Here is a 9,937-nt window from a genome sequence, read left to right on the forward strand (position 1 = left end):
GACTAGAGCCTAGGGAGATTACTGACACCATAAACAAGAGTGTCAAATTGTTAAGTCAACAACAGGAGTCACTGTGTACTTACTTCTCTTGTGGGATCTGTCTTTAATGTGTTGTCCAATGTGAAGTAATGCTATAACTAGTACTGAAACAGTATTTTGCACATTGTGTTTCTGTGTGGGTGCAAACTGATGAAATCTTTACTTAATATATGCTAAATTGTTGTTATGTATATAAAGATAATTGAAAATGAATCTTGATGTGAATGGAATGGGAGAGGGAGTGGGAGATGGGAGGGGTGCGAGTGGGAGGGAAGTTATTGGGGGGAAAGCCATTGTAATCCATAAACTGTACTTTGGAAATTTATATTTACTAAATAAAAAAATATTCACTTGTTTGGAAAATATTATGTGAAAGTGCTATATTTGAGTGTGTGATTGTTAAACATTTTGAACTCATGTTTTTGTGTTTAAGGCACTCAAAGAGGCTTTGAGCTTTATATAGGACTATTAAACTGTGAAAATTTTAACAACCACATTGATGTCCCTAGAGAGATTCACATACTAGTTGTGTATTATGCAAACATTTTTTCTCTAAATTTGGTATTCATTATGACTAGTTACATTTATTTTTTTTTATTTTTTTTTGCATTTTATTTTTTTTTATTTTTTTTTAAACTTTTATTTAATGCATATAAATTTCCAAAGTACGACTTATGGATTACAATGGCTTCCCCCCCATACCGTCCCTCCCACCCACAACCCTCCCCTTTCCCACTCCCTCTCCCCTTCCATTCACATCAAGATTCATTTTTGATTATCTTAATATACAGAAGATCAGCTTAGTATACATCAAGTATGGATTTCAACAGTTTGCTCCCACACAGAAACATAAAGTGAAAAATAATAGATGATTTTTTTTTAAATGATGATGAAATCAGAGCAGACCTATTGTCATGTTTAATCCCAGTGAGTGTCAAGTTGGGAATTGATAATTTTTTTTTTTTTTTTACAGAGGATCAGTTTAGTATGCATTAAGTAAGGATTTCAACAGTTTGCACCGCCATAGAAACACAAAGTGAAATATATTGTTTGAGTACTCGTTATAGCATTAAATCTCAATGTACAGCACATTAAGGATAGAGATCCTACATGAGGAGTAAGTGCACAGTGACTCCTGTTGTTGACTTTACCAATTGACACTCCTGTCTATGGCATCAGTAATCTCCCTATGCTCCAGTCATGAGTTTCCAAGGCTATGGAAGCCCTCTGAGTTCTCTGACTCTTATCTTGTTTAGACAAGGTCATAGTCAAAGTGGAGGTTCTCTCCTCCCTTCAGAGAAAGGTACCTCCTTCTTTGATGACCTGTTCTTTCCACTGGGATCTCACTCGCAGAGATCTTTTGCCAGAGTGTCTTGGCTTTCCATGCCTGAAATACTCTCATGAGCTTTTCAGCCAGCTCCGAATGCCTTTAGGGCTGATTCTGAGGCCAGAGTGCTATTTAGGACATCTGCCATTCTATGAGTCTGCTGAGTATCTCACTTCCCATGTTGGATCACTCTCCCCTTTATTTACTCCATCGGTTAGCGTTAGCAGATACTAGACTTGTCTATGTGCTCCCTTTGACTCCCAGTCCCCCCACCATGACCAACTGTGAACTGAAACTGATCACCTGGAACAGTGAGATGGCATTGGTACATGCCACCTCGATGGGATTGAATTGGAATCCCCTGGTATGCTTCCAACTCCACCACTTGGGGCAAGTCAGCCTGAGCATGTCCCAAATTATACATCTCTTCCCTCTCCCATTCCCACCACCATGTTCAACAGGGATCACATTTCAGTTAATTTTCAACACTTAAGAATAACTGTGCATCAATTACAGATCTAAACCAGTCATATTAAGTAGAACAGATAAAAAAACTACCAAGAGGGATAATGTATTAAGTTGTTCATTAACAGTCAGGGCTATGCTGATCAAGCCACCGTTTCCCATAGTGTCCACCTCACTCCAACAGGTTTCCCTCTTGGTGTTCAGTCACTAGTTACATTTATCACAATTAACTAAGCAACCAAAAGTTTTGCTATTACTTGCTTTTCTAAAATTTATATTTCTGTCACCTGTGGACAAAGCCCCATGCCCTGCTGAGGAATGTAGTATTTCAGTGATTCTCTTCACCACATTTATATTGCCACTTTAGAGCTGCACAATTATGCATGTCACTCAACTTCACTTACTCTCAATTTCTGTGTGCGCAAAATGGAAAAAATTCTTTTCTTTCCAAATTCTGAGATTATATATGTAACTTAGGGACTATTAACCTACAGAAATATATTATTAATATTGATACTTGTTTGATACTTCTTTTCTTTTTCATTGAGCTGCCTGAGCCCTCTCATTTCTGGCATGATATCATGATGTGTATGTATAATTATAGACCAGAGATCCAGAGAAAAGATCCTCAAAAAATATAAACTATAATAAAATGTAGATAAAGAAACAAAAAGAGATTAAAAACCTGTTTCTTTATAAGCTTTGGTACTCTGATACTTTGAAATATATTAAAATTAGAGTCCACACTCTTCTTCCTGCCCCTCAAAAAAATCTGCGGAAAGGATTCTATGTTGGGGATATGAAAAGATAAAATCAGTCTTTGCACTAGCTTAATCCTTGCTATAAAGTAAAAGTAGAAAATTAGTAATCTGGGGGATAATGGCAAGTAATTTTAAATGTTACACTTAACACAAAGGAAAAAGCTTTAGGTGCAAAAGGAATGAAAAATCAATGAATAGAGAAAATTTTTGATAAAATACTTATTTTTTAATAATAAAAGGGGCCAACACTGTTCTAGGGATAAAAAAAGGTATTTATATTTACATTATATCTATAAATTTGCTTAATGATATCCGATACCTTACTTGTGACAGTTGCCTTAGAGAATTAATAGATATCCCTGTATATAAAGCATCAAAAGACACTTTGGTCTTTTAAAAACTATTCCTATCAATGGAGGTATATTCCTCCCAGAATATTATAAGGAGATTTTTGGCTTTATTTCTTTTTTAATATTATATAAACCTGTACACTGAAAGGTAGCTTTAGGCAAGAGGCAGACTCAATCTTAAGAAGCTAAAAATAAAGTTGGAAGGCAATAATTGCATTTGTTTTTGGAATTTGAACCAAGCACATCAACAAAGCAATAATAATAAAATGTAGCAAGCACTACCATTGTCTCTAAAAGGAAAACACATCATGTGCTGTGGAATAGCACTAAGCAAATAAATCCCCTGAAATCCAAAGACATATTTCCTAAGAAACACACAACTTCTGAATATACAACATATAAAACAAAATATGAAAAAGAGATCATATGTATTCCATTCATTCAAACTAGCTAAAGGCACCCCTTAAATCCAGCTTCATTTCCAGAGTGCTGATGGATGCAATGATAACCTGAACTTCATTTAGTAGCATGCCTCTCAGAGCAGCATCGCCCCACCCTCATAGGTTCTGCTGTCCACTAACTCTCCTCCATTGTACCATCCAGCTACAGCTGATTTCTAGCAAAGAAAAAAGAATATTAATAAATTTCAACCAAAGCTCCCTGTCTCCTCTATCCTACATAAAAGAAAGCTTTGAGAGCCACAGAGTCAGCACAGACAGAAGGCTGCTGCAACATGGAATTAATATCCCTAACTGCTCTAACTTATTGTCTTTCCTGCAAGCAACTGAGGAGATATTCAAGCAGGAAACTGTAGCTTCTATTTAGGCACTAACAGGACCTTATTCTGAAGAAACAAATTTCCATGAAGTACATACATTAATATTATCTTTTAAGAAAAAAAGGCTACATGCTTTCAACACTGCATAGCAATGGATAATAGTCATTTTTCAATGTATATAACCCCTAATTCTATTACTTGCACTGTGCATCTCTGAAAAAGCACTGGTACATGCATACAAAACACAATGAGAAAATGGCTGCTGTTGATATGTATGTTTAATCCCTGTTATACAAATGTGGTCATTATTACCTTATGTTAAGAGAGAGATGCAACAGTATTGGTTATGAAGAAGACAATCCACAATGAGCTAATTTTAATTTTTACTCATTTGTTAAAAATATTTATTGAGCACCTTCCATGTGCCAGAGTTACAGAACCTGTGAAAGAAGTTCAAAAAGTTTATGGAAAATGAACTTTAAACGTAAGTTCACAGTTCATGAGAAAAACTCTGGTCAAATTTGTCATATAAAGAACATAACATAATAAAGGCTATAGACAAAAATCCAATTGCTAACATCATACTGAATGGGGGAAAACTGAAAACTGAAAACTGAAGGCTTACTTTCTAAGATCTAGAATAAGATAAGAATGCCAATTCACCACATTTATTCAGAGAAATTAAGTCACAAAAAGATATAAGGGGCATCCACACTGGGGAGGAGGGAATCAAATCACCATTCATTACATGATCTTATATACAGAAAAGTCTAGAACTTCACCAAAAAGCTACTGAAACCAATAAACAAATTCAGAGAAGTTATAGGGTACAACGTCAATGTGTAAAATTCACTCCAATTATTATACATCAGTAGTAAATTATCTTGAAAAAGAAATCAAGAAATCAATCCCATTTCCAGTAGCAACAAAAAATAACAAAATAAGTAAGAATAAATTTAACCGAAGAGGAGAAGGCATTCTAGAAGTACAGGTTCTCAAGAAGCAACATATTATAAACCCTCTTTTAGAAAGTGATTTCTATCACTAATATCACAAGCTAGATTAAATACTATGCCATCTCCAAGTAACAGTTTAGGCAATAGAATAAATACAGAAGGAACACAATGAATCTCACTTAACACAAATAATTAGATCAACATTCCCCTACAAATTATTTTTTTTTTGGATTTCCAGTTAAATAGCTTTAACTCCATAAGCTTAACAATGAACATTTTCTCTTCAGATTGAATAAATTTTTCAAAGGATAAAGTACAAAGGGCCAATAGATACATGAAAAAATGCTGAGGATCACTAGCCACCAAGGAAATGCATATAAGAACCACAATGAGGTTTCACCCCACCCTGTTAAAGATGGCTATCATCCAGAAATCAAAAAATAACCAATGCTGGTAAGGATGTAGAAAAAAGGTACCCTAATGCTCTGTTGGTGGAAATGATAACTGGAATAACCATTATAGAAAACAGTTTGGAGATATCTCAGAAAACGAAAAATAGATCTATAATATGACCCAGCTATCCTACTTCTAGGAATATATCCAAAGGAAATGAAATCAACATATCAGAGTTACCTGCACTCCCATGGTTACAGAAGCTCAATTTATAATAGCTAAAATTGGAATCAACCTAGATGAACATCAACTGATGACTAGATAAAGAAAACGTGGTACACACATATAATATATTCATCCATAAATATGAATCTATATAAATATAATACACAGAGAGAATATAAAAATTATGTGAATGTCATATCAATTGATACATAGTTATAAACAGTGCATCCCTAAATCTTACCAGTTAAATGACAATTATATCCATATCCACATTTCACATGTTATCAAAGAAGAAATAGGGAAGGCTTTTTTTTTTTTTTTTTTTTTTTTTTGCCAGGCAGAGTTAGTGAGAGAGAGAGAGACAGAGAGAGAGTTATAGACAGTGAGAGACAGAGAGAAAGGTCTTCCTTCCATTGGTTCACTCCCCTAATTGCCACTACAGCCAGTGCTGCACGGATCCAAAGCCAGTAGCCGGGTACTTCCTCCCAGTCTCCCATGTGAGTGCAGGGACCCAAGCACTTGGGCCATCCTCCACTGCCCTCCCGGGCCACAACAGAGAGCTAGACTGGAAGAGGAGGAACCCAGACAGAATCTGGCATCCCTACCGGACTAGAACCCAGGGTGCCAGTGCCGCAAGCGGAGAATTAAGGCTTTGTTCTTAAACTGGGTATTTTTTATCAGTGTAATCAGACAGTTTTTTAAAAATCTCATTTATCTGTAACCTTATGTGCATTTCTCTGTATGTGTAATATATTTGAATAAAGTACTTTTTAAAAGAAAACACTTACTTAGAGCCCTCTCTCAGGAGCCCAGAGTCATATATGGTCCTAGAAAATTCAGCATACAAGGTCAAAAACAGGTTAGACTTTCATAGAAGAGAATTAGAATTTAAATTAGCAGTTGCTATACATGGGAGCGAGTGCTCAGTGAGAGGTGTAAAGGCGAAACCTAGGCTGAGTCTGAAAATACTTCCCTACAGACAGGATACACGGTCTAACAGGCAGATGGGACAAGGTCCAGCAAAGGGAGCAGCATATGCTAAAACACAAAGATGGGACAAAGAAAATGACTTCTCATAGGAAAAAAAGAGAGTTTAGGAGGGCTGGATTAAATTAACGGTAAGAAATGAAGCAGAAAACATTAGCAGGAAACAAATTAAAGTTCATTTATCCCAACATATTTGAATTTTACCTCAAGAGTTAATGGACTCAAGAAAGTTCTAATAAGGTGAATGATGACGTCTGATTTACATTACAGGCAGGGAGTAAATTTAGAGAAAGTGGTGCCTGAGTTCAGGAGATCCAGTATGAAGTCTTAACGAAATTTACTTAGTGTCAGTTCACAATGGGGCTTAACTATATTACAGCAATAATGACAGAAGTATTTGGACAGAGAACTGGAAGGCAAAATCAACATGAAATGAACAAATATGGGTATGGAGTAGGGTCCAGAATGGACCCTCACGACCTGGAAAGCTGGAGAAATGTGGTGATAAATGATACAATAGGAACACTTAAGAAAACGTAGGCTTGGAGGACCAAGAAAGATAAGTTTTATTTCAAACTTGTTAAATGAGAATGCCTGTAACACATCTAGAGATATCCAAAACAGGAAGGAGCTATTTTATTTTATTTTGAGATATAAGCTTAAAAGCAATCAACATAATCAAATCTGTGATATTATAGTGGGAGAATGTGTAAAGTAAGAGAACAGATCCCCTAAAAGAGCATGAACATTTTTATAAGGAAAGAGATAACCATAGAGATGTTTGAGAGTTTTAATGGTTTGGGGATTGTAGCTTTACAGTAGCCTAGAAAAGACTGTGTCAGGAAGAGGGAAGTAATTCAAACTATTAATTGCTGCTGGGTAACCAAGAAAAATGAGATTTAATGCAGTATATCCACCCTAAAGGAGTGAATTTACAAAGTAGGTATAATAATTATCAGGGAGTACTTAAATGTAAACCAGACAGAAATAGGTTGAGGGTAAGAAGGAACTGGTAAAATGAGGGTGCTGTGTAGAGAAAGAGGCATTCTTTCTCAGACAAGATAGTGGAACTGAAAAATCAACTTATGTAAAAAGTGGATGCACTTCTAGACAAGGACTCCCGTCCTTTGGAAGCATCAATTCTCTTTGGATCTCCTGCTTTTCTGTGTGTATTAAAAGCTGAGACGTTGACTGCCCTATGTCCTGAAATTTACTCAAGGGTATTTGTATAGAATATAGCCTTGAATAAGAAAGCATGCCTCTCTCCATAGAAAATGGCAGACTGCTTCATGGGTCAGGCATTTGGCCTGGTATTTAAGACCGCAGTTGGAATGCCCCCCATCTTTTATCAGTTCCAGTTCCAGTCGCAATTTCACATTCCTGCTCTTGCAGACCATGAGAGGTAACAGTAACAGGTCAAGGAGTGGTTGGGTTCCTGGCACGAATGTGGAAGACATGGATTGCATTCCTACCTTCTAGATTTAGTGCTGGCCCAGTCCTGGCGGTTGCTAGCATTTGGGAAGTGAATCAGCAGTTGGGAGTTGCTCTCTCCTTCCCTCCCTCATTCTGCCTCTCAAATAAATGAATCCTTTCTAAAAAGATATTTAGGTTCTCTAAACTCAAATTTTCTCCCCAAAACTTAACATACTGCATGAACATGTGTCCAATGACCCCCTTCACATTTGTGGAAATTCAGATTCTGGCATCTGGTACAATAAAAATGTCTAAACTCTGGCAACAGCTCTTGCCGTGAGTTACAAAGTCCTGACTACAGAGTCTCATGCCTTCTTATTGCACTTATGAAATTATATTTTTAACTTGCTAGCTTACAAGGCAAACAATTTTAGATTATTGACAGTTTTTGACAGTGTTAACACTAGCCCCATTCCCTGGCCCTGCTCAGAACTTAGATTTTCTATTTTTTCACAATGGGTTTGGTGACAGAACACAGGTAGCATGAAAACCACTGCCAAATTGGGAAAGGAAAAGATTCACATCAATATTGTCGTCATTGGACATGTAGATTTGGATAAGTCCACCACTACTGGCCATCTGATCTACAAATGTGGTGTCAATGACAAAAGAATCATTGAAAAATTTGAGGAGGCTGCTGAGATAGGAAAGGATTCCTTCAAGTATGCCTGGGTCTTCAATAAATTGAAAGCTGAGCGTAAGCTTGGTATAACCATCAACAACTCTCTGGGGAAATTTGAGACCAGCAAGTATTATGTGAATATCACCGATGTCCCAGGACACAGAAGCTTTATCAAAAACATGCTTGCAGGCACATCTCAGGCTGAGTGTGCCATTCTGATTGTTGCTGCTGATGTTGGGGAATTTGAAACTCCATGAACAAGCAGATAGACAAGCTTGCCCTTCTGGCCTACACACTGAGTGTGAAGCAACTAATTGTTGGTGTTAACAAAATGGATTCCACTGAGCCACCCTAGAGCCAGAAGAGATACAGGGAAATCATTAAGAAAGTCAGCACCAACATTAAGAAAATTGGCTGCAACCCAACACAGTAGCATTTGGGCCAATTTCTGATTGGAATGGTGACAACATGCTGGAGCCAAGTGCTAATACGCCATGGTTCAAGGGTTGGAAAGTCACCCACTAAGATAGCAATGCCAGTGGAACCACACTGCTTGAAGCCCTGAATTGCATCTTCCCACTAACTAAACCAACTGACAAGCCTTTGCATTTGCCCCTACAGGATGTCTACAAAATTGGTGGTGGTGGTGCTGTCCCTATGGGCCGAGTGGAGACTGGTATTCTCAAATCAACTGACATCAAGTCCACTGAAATGCACCATGAAGCTTTGAGTGAAGCTCTCCCTGGGAACAATGTGGACATCAATGTCAAGAACATGTCTGTCAAAGATGTTTGTTGTGGTAGCATTGCTGGTGACAGCAAAAATAACCCACCAATGGAAGCAGCTGGCTTCACTGCTCAGGGGACCACCCTGAGCCATCTAAGGTCAAATCAGTGCTGGGTATGCCCCTGTACTGAATTGGCACACAGCTCACATTGCTTGCAAGTTTGCTGAGCTGAAGGAAAAGATTAATCATTGTTCTGGAAAGAAGCTGGAAGATGGCCCTCAATTCTTAAAATCTGGTGATGCTGCCATTGTTGATGTGGTTCCTGGCAAGCCCATGTGTGTTTATAGCTTCTCTGACTGGCCTCCTCTGGGTCTTTTCACTGTCCATGATATGAGACAGACAGTTGCAGTGGGTGTGAACAAAGCAGTGGACAAGAAGGCTGCTGGAGCTGGGAAGGTCACCAAGTCTGCCTAGAAAGCTCAGAAGGCTAAATGAATATTATCCCTAATACCTGCCACCCCAATCTTAGTGGTGGAAGAACAGTCTCAGAACCGTTTGTCCTGACTGGCCATTTAAGTTTAATAGTAAAAGACTGGCTAATGATAACGATGCAGCATAAACCCTTCAGAAGGAAAGGACAATGTTTTGTGGGCTATGTGTGTGTGTGTGTGTGTGTGTGTATGTGGTAGTTTTAAGTTATTAGTTTTTTTTTTAACTTTCATTTAATGAATATAAATTTCCAAAGTACAGCTTATGGATTACAATGGCTTCCCCCCCATAACTTCCCTCCCACCCGCAAACCTCCCCTTTCCCACTTCCTCTCCCTTTCCATTC

The 9,937-nt window shown here is 37.7% G+C and overlaps 1 pseudogene; it reads left to right on the plus strand.

The window, feature by feature from the left end:
• Nucleotides 1-8,237: 8,237 nt before the first annotated feature.
• On the plus strand, nucleotides 8,238-9,598 carry LOC100358875 (elongation factor 1-alpha 1 pseudogene; annotated as a pseudogene).
• The last annotated feature ends 339 nt before the right edge of the window (nucleotides 9,599-9,937 follow it).

This window comes from Oryctolagus cuniculus, chromosome 9 (assembly GCF_051225735.1).
Source record: "Oryctolagus cuniculus isolate XC-2025 breed Fujian yellow rabbit chromosome 9, ASM5122573v1, whole genome shotgun sequence".
Classification (NCBI taxonomy): Eukaryota; Metazoa; Chordata; class Mammalia; order Lagomorpha; family Leporidae; genus Oryctolagus; species Oryctolagus cuniculus.